Here is a 12,933-nt window from a genome sequence, read left to right as displayed (position 1 = left end):
TAGCGTCCTTATATCAAACCCTGAATATTCACACAAAAGGTTCCATAAGCATCAAAATGTCTGATCTAAGTTGGTTAAGTTAAGCTGGCCACACATCTAAAGATTATCTGTCCAACCAGCCAACTAGTAGATTGGTTGGAATGAAAATCTGGTAAGGAATACAATCAGCAATTTGCTCCCAGACGCTGAAAAATGCACCAAAACTGTTGTATGAACAAATAGTTTAGATCAAACATTTAACAAACTTGTCTGACCGACCATTTTCATCTGTTTTCTGGCATTTAGGAGTAAATTGCTGATCATCATTTACTCCCATTCCTTACCAGATTTTCATTCCAACCAATCAACAAGTTGGCTGGTTGGATGTAAGTTGTTCTAGTGTGTGGCCAGCTTAAGTTTCAACGCTGAGAAATAAAGGTTTTTGATAACTAAGGTATTATACATGATAAGCAAGTTGTGTTTGGTCTTGTTCTGATGCATACGCTTTTTACAGCATTCCGGTGTTATCGGTGGAGAGATCGCATCATGCAAACTCAAGTTACGGATCGCAGAACTTACAAGCAACAAAATGTTTAGCTGTTGGAATGTTACAGGAGGCGTTATTAGAAAGATTCCCCTGCTGTTAGAGGCAGGGGGAGTCTATTTGAACCAGCCTGTTAAATGTGCGGTAACATATGCTTTTCCTCTGGGAACCAATGACATCAGCAGGAAATTTCTCCTTTGTCCTGTTTTAGTCTGGGGGGGATAAATACATGTGTCCGAATACTGGTTAGGGAGTCCATGCTGAAGGTTGTATGAACTGAGGGTCTCTAGTCTGAGGTCTATCTCTGGGTCCGGAGGCGCAGCATATGTATACTGTACTTGGGTCTGTAATATTTCCTTTTATGCCTAAATTGTGTATGTATCAATTGCGTGTAACTGACTGTACTTTTACCTGAATAATACTTGTGCGTTGGAACCACAGATTCCACTCCTGTCTTTATTTGCGGTCAGACTGCGTACGCAAATTAGCGTTATTCTTAGAGGTTTATAGGAAGGATATTTAGAAGGTATAGGCAGGGGTATATAAAGGTTCTGATCCAGTTTCGTTAGTTGGGGGCTCGTAAAGAAGTCACTTACCTGCTCACACGGTACAATCGGTCATCGATATTTCAGCAAAGGGTGGAGTGGCCACATGCAGGGTTTGCCTGCAACCGCTTTGTGCTGAAAGATCACTATCCGTCTCCATGTGAATTAAGGAAGCTGACTAGAATCCAGGGACAAGAGAGGAAAAAGTTTGTTTTCCTCTGTTGATAGAACCTTGCATTTAGAGGGGTGCCGCAGTATTGTGTACGTGGCTAAAATGCATTTTTGCGTACGCAGTTAAAAAGTCATTATACGGTTGTGTGGTAGTCGCACTAATGTGTATGAGGCTGGTCGCACAACAGCGTATACGTACTTCCGGTTCTGCTGCCACGTGTTTGAACAAAGCCATCGAGGTTTACATTTTTTTTCTATTACCAATATCTGGGTTAAACGTGTATTTTTCTGCGCAGGAAAAAAGTGTGTAACAGTGAATATTTGTTGAACAAAGTTCAGGGTATCGTATGATCCTTAAGGGCTAGGTGCAAGGGTTAGCCTAGTCGCTCGGTAAGCAGCTTTACCGTTCTATACACAGTAGCAGGTGTACATGTTGTCTTTGTTGTATAGAGGTGCGTGAGAGTAGCCGACATATAAACTCTCATAGGTTTAGAAGTTGCCTTACTAAAACTTATCCGGGTGTGGAAGTTGCCTGTTTCAAATCTTATCTAGGTGTGGAAGTGGCCTTACTAAATCTTATCCAGGTGTGTGGGCGCCGTCGACTTAAATCGTCCACAGGTAAGTGAAAGTGTCTTGATTGTCTTTCACCGGTTTAAATCTTTATTGAAAAGCGTAGGAGTTGTCTCAGAATGGGAGCCACGCAAACAGTAGAGGTTAGGCAATGATGTGCTGCTAATGGAGGCTCCGATTGGATCAGCCCGTTGTATTATGCATACTGAGTACGGTCCTTATGCAATAAGGTATTGTGATTTATGGTTTAATATGACGATGAAGAGTGTTAGACCGTTTCCCAGAATTGGTAGTTTTGATAAAAATGTGTTAGATAATGTCCAGGATCACATCAGTATGGTGCGATCCCGAGAGAAAAATATTAAGTATTTTGAATGTTTAAAACTATGGCAGCATGAAGGGGATGTTTGGCTTAAAAATGTGCAAACGACGCAAACTAGCGTTGCGAGCGTATTGCCAGAAAATACATCCGCGACGCTGAGTTGCAATACGGACGAGCCGCAAATTGGTGCACATGTGTGGCAAGGTAGCATCGTGGAGAGTATTGCCAGCAGTTCACGCTCACCTCCCCCACTTTATGTGGATGGAGGTGCAAGTACAGTTACAAAAAAACCCCATAAAAATGTAACAAGCATCTTGTACCCTCTCTTAAGTAACCATAAAGAATATGTTTATGATGTAGATGATGAGCCTATTGTAATGTCTGCCATTTCCCATGCCGTGCAAATGATAGATGCTGCATCACCACAATCACGGGTGGTGCCGCCATCTCCATCGGTAACAGCAAGGGAAGTGTTAATACACTCTGCACCCATTGAGGAAGTTGTTAATACCACACGTAGCAGCAGCAGATTAAACCCCCAGCCAGGTAACCAGGTCAGAGGTAGCAACGCTGCCGGTCTGCATCCCATTCGGACAATAACTGTCCCGAATGGAAATGCGGATGCAAACGGTGTAGTGCCCACGAGGGAAGTAGTAATGCATTGTCCTTGGACAAGAGCAGAACTAAATTCCATCATAAATGATTTCCCTGATCCAAAAAAGGAATTAGCCAAATGTCAAAGATTTTTGAGAAATTTGGGTAGTTCTCATGAGCCCAATAATAAAGATTGGTGTGTGGTGTTAAGGGCCTGTCTGCCACGCAATACCGACGTGACAAAATTTATCACGGACTGTGTATTGGATGGCGACGTTCCCTTAACAGACCAAGTAAACCAAGGTAACATTTCCCGCATTGTGACTCAATTGGGTATATATTTTCCAGTAGTAGTTAACTGGAACAAAATCTTCACAATCAAACAAAAGGAGAGTGAAACTGCAGAAGACTATTACGACTGGCTCTGCAGGCTATCACCCAGTACACTGGGATAGAAGATATTAAAGATAGCACTCACCACAGGGGAATGATAGTCACGGTACTCATGGACGGTCTGAAAGACGATTTAAAGATTCGGGTTCAGACCTCACAACCTGGCTGGAGGGGACTCACAATAGATAACCTCATAGAGTCTGCCATAGAACATGATAAAAATATCACAAAGAAGAGAGAGACCCAGAGCGAAAAACTAATGGCTGTCAGTATCCAAGCTCTGGAAGGAATGACAATAACATCACAGCCAACCGACACACCTGCACCCACACAAACACATGCACCTGAACTATTACATGTCCTCACCAATCCCACACCACAGCAAACACATCCTTACCCCACATATCATACACAACCACAGGTGCCATACTCATATCCCCCACAATATCCTTACCCTCCCTATCCTTACCCATACCCACCACCTTTCCCTCTTGCTCAAATCCCACAACAATCTTTTCATCCACCCCGTTCAAAATTATGTTTTAACTGTCACCAAGTGGGACACGTAAATAAGAACTGCAAAATGAAGAACACCACACAGGAACACGAGTTTCCCATGGATTCATAGGTAACCCCAGTATCTTCTCCCAGGCCTTATATGACTGTTTATAATCTTTTCAACCTATCAATGGATCTGTTCTAATGTAAAATGTGGATGATTTATTGTTGTATTTTGGGTCATGTTTAAATGATATTAAACGGTTGTGCTTTATCTCCCACTCATAGGACACAAGGTTGCTGAGGATAAACGGTAGCCATGCCAGGCTGAGGTCGACTACTCGGAATACTATCCAAAACAGTGGCACAGGCATTATTTAGAACAGTAGCTATTAATAACAAGATTTCATTGCAGGAACCTGTATGCAGATACTATATCCCTAGAATTATTAAAAATGATAGGGGGACTTATTTTACAGGTGACGTTTCCAAGAACATGTGTAAGATGATAGGTAACAACACTGAGATTATCCCAGACTGTCTTTTCCTTTATTTGCCCCCCTTTGAGATACTGTTCAAACAGGCAGCCTCATGTGAAAATATGATAATGAGGTTACTGTGCAGGGTCTCACTAAGATGAATGAGAATAACAGAAATTGAAAGTGCTATTAACTAACATGTCTAATGCAAACTGTCATGATGTCAAAATCTGGAAGAATTTGTTATGATCCAAATTTTTTTAGCTCAGGTCGTTTGACTGATCGGTGGAAAGATCCGTATCTGACGATACAGTATCCTCAAAGGGTGGCCGGGGAAGATACGTGGGTCCATTCCACTCACTATAGGGAGGTTAACTAACCGGTGGAGATACAAGGCAGAGACAAGGCCGATAACGTGGACCTATCGATTGCGAGCTTGTGCCAGAAGGATTAAAAAGGTAACGGTGAGATATCTGAGCTAAAGAAATGTGTAGATCAGTGCTTCCAGCAATGGAGTGGTCTGCTGTGGTCATCCTAGTTCTTTTTCTTTCCAGAGTTTTTGTCATGATGAACTGTTTGGGGATACTCAGTGACTGTGATGGGGGACCGATAAAGGAGATGTGAGCTGATGGCGGAGCTGATGGAGTGGAGTCAGGAGGAGTGCAATGCCAATCAGGGGAGTTTCTGACCAATTTTAGTATTGTAATTGTTATGTTATTTGGGAAAAATACTTCCAGAAGTTATAACCCTCACTCATGTTGAAATGTTGGGAATACATAAAAACACACCATCACCATATCTTCACACACAATATGAACACAGAGGCAAGAGAAATATGATACCTGGTGATATACATAAAGCCACTCAGTTAATCAGTGAGACAACTGGCTTTCAAGTTTTAGTCGCCCTGGATCCCACCAGGATTGCTAGGGGTACATTAAATTTTAGATATATCCAGGAACTTGCTAAATTAATAGGTAATATCACCGAGATGTACGATGACACATTCAGGTACACAGGGAGAGAATTGCAAGCGTACAAGAAAGAACTAGTGCAACACAGGCTAGTGTTGAATTATTTAACTGCTGTTACTGGAGGGTATTGCGTAACGTTAGCCACCCAATTTGGAGTAAAATGTTGCACTTATGTCACCAATGATACCAGCGACCCTAAGGAGGTGATAGACCAGAAGATGGATGAGATTCTACAGCTAAAGTGGGAATTTCGTAAGAACCATAACGCATCAGTGGCTGAAGCAGGGGAAAAGATAGAAGGATGGGTGTCATGGCTGAACCCAGTGAAATGGTTCTCAGGTCTAGGGGAATGGGTCCAGGAAGTGATCGCCAGCATAGGCAAATTCTTGATCCTTATACTGATTGTCATCATAGTAATTGGCATATGTGTCCGGTGTGCTCCTATTGTGTTGAAGTGTGGAAATTGTAAAAACAGAGTGAAACGAAAGAATGAAACTATGATGGTGGTCAGAAATGATAATATGTATACCGAGGTAGACACAGAACTGCACTACAACCCTGAGCTAGGAAGTACCATCATTTAAATGTATAATATTTAGACATGCATAGAATATATTATTGAAATGTTATTTATAGAACACCTCAGACAATGTAAAGTCTCAAATTCCCCTTCAAGACTGTTATAAGACTAGTGCATTCCCACACCTGTCACATGATCTTCCAAGATCCGCGGTGTGCGTATAATAGTAGTTTTATGTCCCCACCTAGAGACACATTATTGATGGATTAAGAACCACCTTGTGCCATCCCATAATAACACTAAATAATATGTAAATGTAAGCCTAAATTAAATTTTAATAGCAGAGTGTGATAGCATGTTGTTCGCTATCAAAGGGTGGACTGGATTACTGGCTGAGACAAGATCAGTTTAAAATTGAATCGCAGTGACACCATCTTGCGACTGGCCGCAAGACACCATTTTGTGAAATGGCCGTTTTAGATAAACTCACATTTTAGTACATGTGGCGATAATACCATTAGCATCATGCGAATGCATCTGTGACCATTACCATAGGTTACGGCGATTCACTAAAAGCCTATTTCATTACTTTACGTATTATAAGGGATATACTCCAGAAATGGCTTTGCAGTATTACATTAAACAAGTGGCCAGGTGACAACTGGCTTGTGTAGATAAGCTTCCTGCATAGTGTTTGCCCACAACGGGTGGTCTGGCTAGAATAAATAAGCAAGCTTCCTGGCAATGACACAGGAAAGGTGGGGGGGGGGGGGGGGCCTGCTGACAGGACATGTAGAACTATCTGGCCCAGCATGCTAAAATGTTAGAGACAAATGCAGTCATCTTCATAGACACATTAACTAGCGTCCTTATATCAAACCCTGAATACACACACATTTCATATTCACACATAAGGTTCCATAAGCATCAAAATGTATGATCTAAGTTGGTTAAGTTAGTTTCAACGCTGAGAAATAAAGGTTTTTGATAACTAAGGTATTATACATGATAAGCAAGTTGTGTTTGGTCTTGTTCTGATGCATACGCTTTTTACAGCATTCCGGTGTTATCGGTGGAGGCGTTATTAGAAAGATTCCCCTGCTGTTAGAGGCAGGGGGAGTCTATTTGAACCAGCCTGTTAAATGTGCGGTAACATATGCTTCTCCTCTGGGAACCAATGACATCAGCAGGAAATTTCTCCTTTGTCCTGTTTTAGTCTGGGGGGGATAAATACATGTGTCCGAATACTGGTTAGGGAGTCCATGCTGAAGGTTGTATGAACTGAGGGTCTCTAGTCTGAGGTCTATCTCTGGGTCCGGAGGCACAGCTTATGTATACAGTACTTGGGTCTGTAATATTTCCTTTTACGCCTAAATTGTGTATGTATCAATTGCGTGTAACTGACTGTACTTTTACCTGAATAATACTTGTGCGTTGGAACCACAGATTCCACTCCTGTCTTTATTTGCGGTCAGACTGCGTACGCAAATTAGCATTATTCTTAGAGGTTTATAGGAAGGATATTTAGAAGGTATAGGCAGGGGTATATAAAGGTTCTGATCCAGTTTCGTTAGTATAACAGGATGCATCAGATTAATGAATCTGACTCAGTAAGAACCATTCAGTATGTACAAAAATTTAGATTTCTGTTTAGGGTCAATTCTGGAAGAGAGTCGACATAGGACCCCATTTTTTTGTGGAATCTCTTAACACTCATTTCAATGTCACAGGTAGAGAATTTCCAAAATCAACTGTTTAACAAGTTTCAGTGAAGGAAGTAGACTTGCAAGCCAATATTTTGCTGTGGTAACATATATTGTAAAAAGAGGCGTAAGAGGAGAAATCTGATCCATGAGACTTCCATATAGAGAAATCTGGAAAGACATTACCTTGGCATCTAATTGTAAATGGAAGCCTAAACTGACATTGAGGAAGGTGAAGAACTGCCCTACAGTTATGCCAGGTCTGCGGCATTTGGCCACAGTTTTTTGTTCAGCAAGGTGTTTCCTATTTGCTGGGGAGACAAACATCCTATCTAGAGTCCTGAGATGTGTTTCCTGTAAAGCTGCGAGTATCCTATGAGTATGTGTGAGAAATGATAAAAAATGTAGCAGATCTACCATGACCTTGCAGTTGTAAGCCACACTTTAGAATTATAAGGGCACAGTCGTGCCCTTATATTAAGGCTGATTTGAATAATTCGAAATCTCCCATAGGGAATTCCTAAGAAGGGTACAAGGTGTTTTAGGGGCTACAGCTCAAAAGTTTTTGGTTGTATTGAGCTGAAATTTGGCATGGACGCATAGAACTGTCCCCCGGTGCTGCAAACCAAATTTCAGGGTAAAAATAAAATAAAATATGAGTAATTGGGAGTATTCTAAAGTTTAAACTGTCAGTTTTTTTCTTCCACTTCCTATTTGGCTGCCACTTTTCTGCTATAGTCTATGAGGGATTTTTGGGAAGAAAAAACTAACTCAGGGTAGAGGACGAATTAAGACTTGGGGGTTGTTTTGTTAGGTAGCTCTTGTTTCAGTGTAGGGCCTTTTGGAGTAAAGGTTTTTGAGAAAGTTACAGTTTTTAAACGATTAGCCCACAAATGCCCCATTTTGGAATGCCCCAGTTTAGGCGGAGGGCATAGCGGGGTGGTGACGGTGGAGTACGCAGCAGGGGAGCGGGGAAGGGCATGGTGGCGACAGGACTTTGCGGGCATTGCGGCTGGCCTGGATCCTGAAGGATCCAGTCCCCGCGTCCACCATAAATACCTTTAAAAATGGCCACTGTGAGCCAATCACAGCGCCATCTTAAAAATTCAGCAAGCAAGCCAATTGCGGCTTCCCACATCATCCGCCCCCTCACACCAGCTTATATTAGCCAGCATTAGGCAGGGCAGGTCAGTACGAGGAGGCAGGGCCAGTCAGCGGAGGAGGAGCAAGGAAGAGCTCCTGAAGAAAGAAGACACTGTGGAGGTCCTGGATGGGCGGTGGCTATGTTAAAGAGCTAACAGGCCTCCACCTTCCAGGTGAAATTGGTGGAAGTACTGGGGTGGCTTTGGCCACCCCAAAAGAGCTATAAGGCCACCGCCCACAGGTCTAGATAAATATAATATTAAAACATTATATTTTGAAAATTCATTTGGAAAAATAAAAAAATTAAATTGAGTTTCAAAGTCCTTCAACGAACTAGAGAGGAGGGTGGGATTAATTTTCCCAACATACTCCTCTATAATCATGCTGCAATTAGCAGATATATTAAAGACTGGATTTTGGGTAGAAACCTCTATGCAAATTATACCTTAGAATCACAATTTCTCAATAACCTGAATTTAGTCAGTTTTCTGCATTTGCCTAAATGTGACATGCCCTCATCTGTACTTCACAACAACCCTCTCCTGATGTCGACATAGTTTACATGGCATTCGGTTCATAATAAGTCCACCCTGCATACTGCCTACTCTTTACACCTCCCTCTGTTGGGTAACAATAATTTTCAGAATGGTGTTGCTACACATCCCTTTAATGTGGGGATCTCAGGACCTACGTACAGTCAGACATTACAACGTCCTCTTACGTTTGCACAAGCGCACACTAAATAGGATTTTCTTCAAACATGTGATTTGGCTTTTCTCGACCATCGTGACCATCACCTGCTCACTCGCTAAAGCTGTGGCCGGCTCTTAAAAAAGAAGTGGCCGCCCTCATTCAAAGCGAGCACTCGCTTTTTGCAAGCGGCTCTGAATGAGGTCCTCTGTCTTTAGAATGCACTGGGTTGAATCATCCCTTCACAAAACTGAAAAAACAGAACACTTTTTTTCTGTTTGGTAAAGTTTTATTGAACCCTAAATGATGACATGAAAAAGCAAATACAATACTGATTTAAATCAACATTATGGTATGAGAAAAGATTGTTACTCCAAGATCCCCCCATTACTTTTACTGGATGAATGGTGATGAAATCTTGTTCCAGACACACGCGACTTATTCTTTACCCTTTTTTCATTTTTCTCTTTGTAACTTCTTCATTTGTTTTTACTTCTTTCCTTCTTTTTACTTCATTTTATTTTTGTTTTTCTGACTGACATTTGTTGTAGCCAAGATTTCTATTAAACAATAGGATAATTACTGTATACAATTTACCTTATGGTACTCCTACATATACCTATATTATAATAACCAGTGATATACAATGACTTACGACTTTGTATTGTGTTTCCAGATTGCTGATGTTATCTGTTTACTGACCCAGTTCAAACAAAATACTACGAGTATCATTTATGGTACAACAGTTTTGGATTATTATACATGTTATGTTCTTTCTTTTGCATGATGTATAATGTATATTATCAAAGCATTTGTATACTTAAAAAAATTTGAAAATGTTTTGACATTCATTGTATTTTATCTATTGTATTTACAATAAAAATATTCATGAAAAAAAACCCATTATTTATGGTGTTGTGTCTTTATTTTAATATTTCTTTTACAGGAGGGAAAGCAGTGCCAGCGGGCCTTTAATGCCCCGCTAGCTAGTACTTGTAGTTCCACAAGTACTGACATGCAGGGAAGGCTTGCTGGGACCACTATCCCTCCCTGTAAAAGACAATATAACTTTTTCTAAATGCCATCAACTCTGCAACCACTGGCCAGGGGTGCAGAGAATAGCCCCGGGCTTCAGCCCTGGCCTGGAGTACCCTGGAGAGAAGGGACCCCTTTATTTGGGTGGTACCCTCCTCCACTGGGATTCCCGGCCAGGGCTGAAAGCTGGGGGATGAGATTGCTTTGGCCAGAGGACACCATGAAGCGTGTCCCCCGGCTGTGGAATTACACCCCACTAGTACAGCCCAGTGCTGGTTCTAAAAATATTGGGAACCCCATGCCATGTTTTCCCCTTGTTCTTATAACCAGCACCAGCTCTAAGAGCCTGGTGCTGTTTCATTAAATGTGGGGGTCTCCTACGTTTTTTGTACCTCCTATTTTTTCTAAACAGCGCTGACTCAAAGAGCCCAGTGCTGGTTATCCTAGGGGGAACCCCATTTAATTTTTTTCTATCCACCCTGCGTCCACCAGCCAGGGATGTGGGGAATAGCCCTGGGCTTTAGCCTAAGCCTGGGGTGCCCAGGGTAGGAGGGACCCCTTTATTAGGGGGGTCCCCACCTCCCCAGGGATGCCCAGCCTGGGATGTCTAGTGTGGGGTGAGAATGCTTTGGCCAGGAGCACCCCATGAGGTGGGTCCCCTGGCTGTGTAATTACACCTCAACTAGTGGAGCCCTGTGCTGGTTTTAAAAATACAGGGAACCCCATGCCAGTTTGGTCCCCTCAGTTTTACAACCAGCGCCAGGTTCAAGTCCCCAGTTCTGGTTCATTTAATATGGGGGGGCCACTAATTTTTTCTCCCCCATATTTTTTGAAACAGCCCAGACACGAAGAGCCCAGTGCTGTTTATACTAGGAGGGGAACCCACACCATTTTTTTTCTATCAACCTGTATCCACTAGCCAGGGATGTGGGGGATAGCCATGGGCTTCAGCCCAAGCCTGGGGTGCCTAGAAGAGGGGGACCCCCACCTCCAGGGATCCTTGGCCTGAGCTGACTAGTGTGGGGTGAGAATGCTTTGGCCGGGGGCACCCAGTGAGAAGGTCACCTGGCTGTGGCATTACACCCCAACTAGTAAAGCCCTGTGTTGGTTCTAAAAATATGGGGAGCCCCATGCCATTTTGTTCCCCCATATTTTTACATCCAGAGTTGGGTCCAAGAGCCTAGTGTTGGTTCATTAAATATGGGGATCTTTATTATTTTTTTGTCCCCCATATTTTTTGAACCAGCGCTGGCTCAAAGAGCCCAGTGCTGGTTAAGCTAGAAGAAGACCCCACAACAAAATTTTTTTTCTATCAACCTCAATGGACATATTCCTTGCACAATACAGATCTGGTATGTCATCACACCCTATGGTTAACTGCAGATTCAGCACTCGCATGGAGTGACATTGCTGTCACTCACAAAATGGTGGAGCTGATAATTCATAGATTTGTGTGCTCACAGGAATACACACATGCAGTCTATGCATCTGGTGGTCTGTGCATTTATAAAACACATATTATAGACCCACCATCCACACGCCACTGTCTTCTCCCCATTTGCGCAGCTGTCGCCCTCCATTTACATTGCTCTTTACTTCCTCAATCAGCACTGCTGTCTCCTCCCCATCTGTGCTTCTCTACCTCCCCCTCATCTGCACTGGTCTGTCTCCTCAATCTGCACTCCACTGTCTTTCCCCCAACCGCACTGCTTTGTCTCCCCCCATCTGCATCACTCTCCCCTACATATGAATCTCTTTCTTCTTCCCACCCGGCTGGGCTGCACTATCTTCCCACCCTATTTGCGCCACTCTGCCCCCCTATCCGCAGCGCCCTGTCATCTTACTACCGCAAAGCTCTTTCCCCCTCACAGTGTCGCTCATCAACCCCACAACCTAGAATGGTCTCACATGATCTTGCACACTCAGGGGGCGATTCAGACCCGGGCACAACGCTGCGCTCGCATGCAGCCACCAGCAGGCCAGGTATGCAAATCCTGTGATTGCACAGCAAGACATAAGGATGCCTTCTATGTCTTAGCATCCCGCAGTAATGTCCTCGCAAGCCAATGTACTTGCCCTTCGTTACGCATGTCATCTCCAGGAAGTGTATATAACAATTGGTAACATCGGGAACCATCAGAGGCATACGCAGTGCTTGTGGTAGACCCTACCTTACCGCAAGCACTGCGAGTACTTCAGTAAAAAAAAAAGCCAAGTGATGTGTACAATGACGCAGCCTTGTAATTATGGACGCTCATAAAACGCTGTTTTGCCGCTCAGACATGCCTGTGTTTACACCACCGCTCCCCTGTTTTCCAGGACCTTCCCTTGTCACCACCCACAAACAGTACATTCTGCCAGTCAAACTAGTGGGCCTTCTGTGTTATCCTAGCGATCGCTTCCTGATTACTATGAGTGGCTCGCACATGCGCATTTTGCTGCATACGCATGCACAGATGGGCGACAATTGCCCATAGAGTGCGTGTACACCGTTGCATCCGGGTCTGAATTGGGCCCTCAGTCTCCACATACAATTTCAATACATTTGTAAGTAATAATTTAAAAAGAAGTAGTGGATAATGAGTAAAAAGTTGGGTGTCAGCATGTTTAAAAATATGTGGTGACATTTGAGTGTGGTGACTGAGTGATGTTGTGAGAGAGTGGTATGTAGGGTGATGAGTGTGATATAGAAAGTGAGATGTGGAAACTGGGTAGGGTATATAGAAAGCTGAATGTGTCATGGGGGTATTGACTAAGATGTCAGGACCAAGGT

This window comes from Taudactylus pleione, unplaced genomic scaffold, assembly GCF_031769625.1.
Source record: "Taudactylus pleione unplaced genomic scaffold, aTauple2 ptg000305l, whole genome shotgun sequence".
Taxonomy (NCBI): Eukaryota; Metazoa; Chordata; class Amphibia; order Anura; family Myobatrachidae; genus Taudactylus; species Taudactylus pleione.
This window is presented reverse-complemented; position numbering follows the sequence as displayed.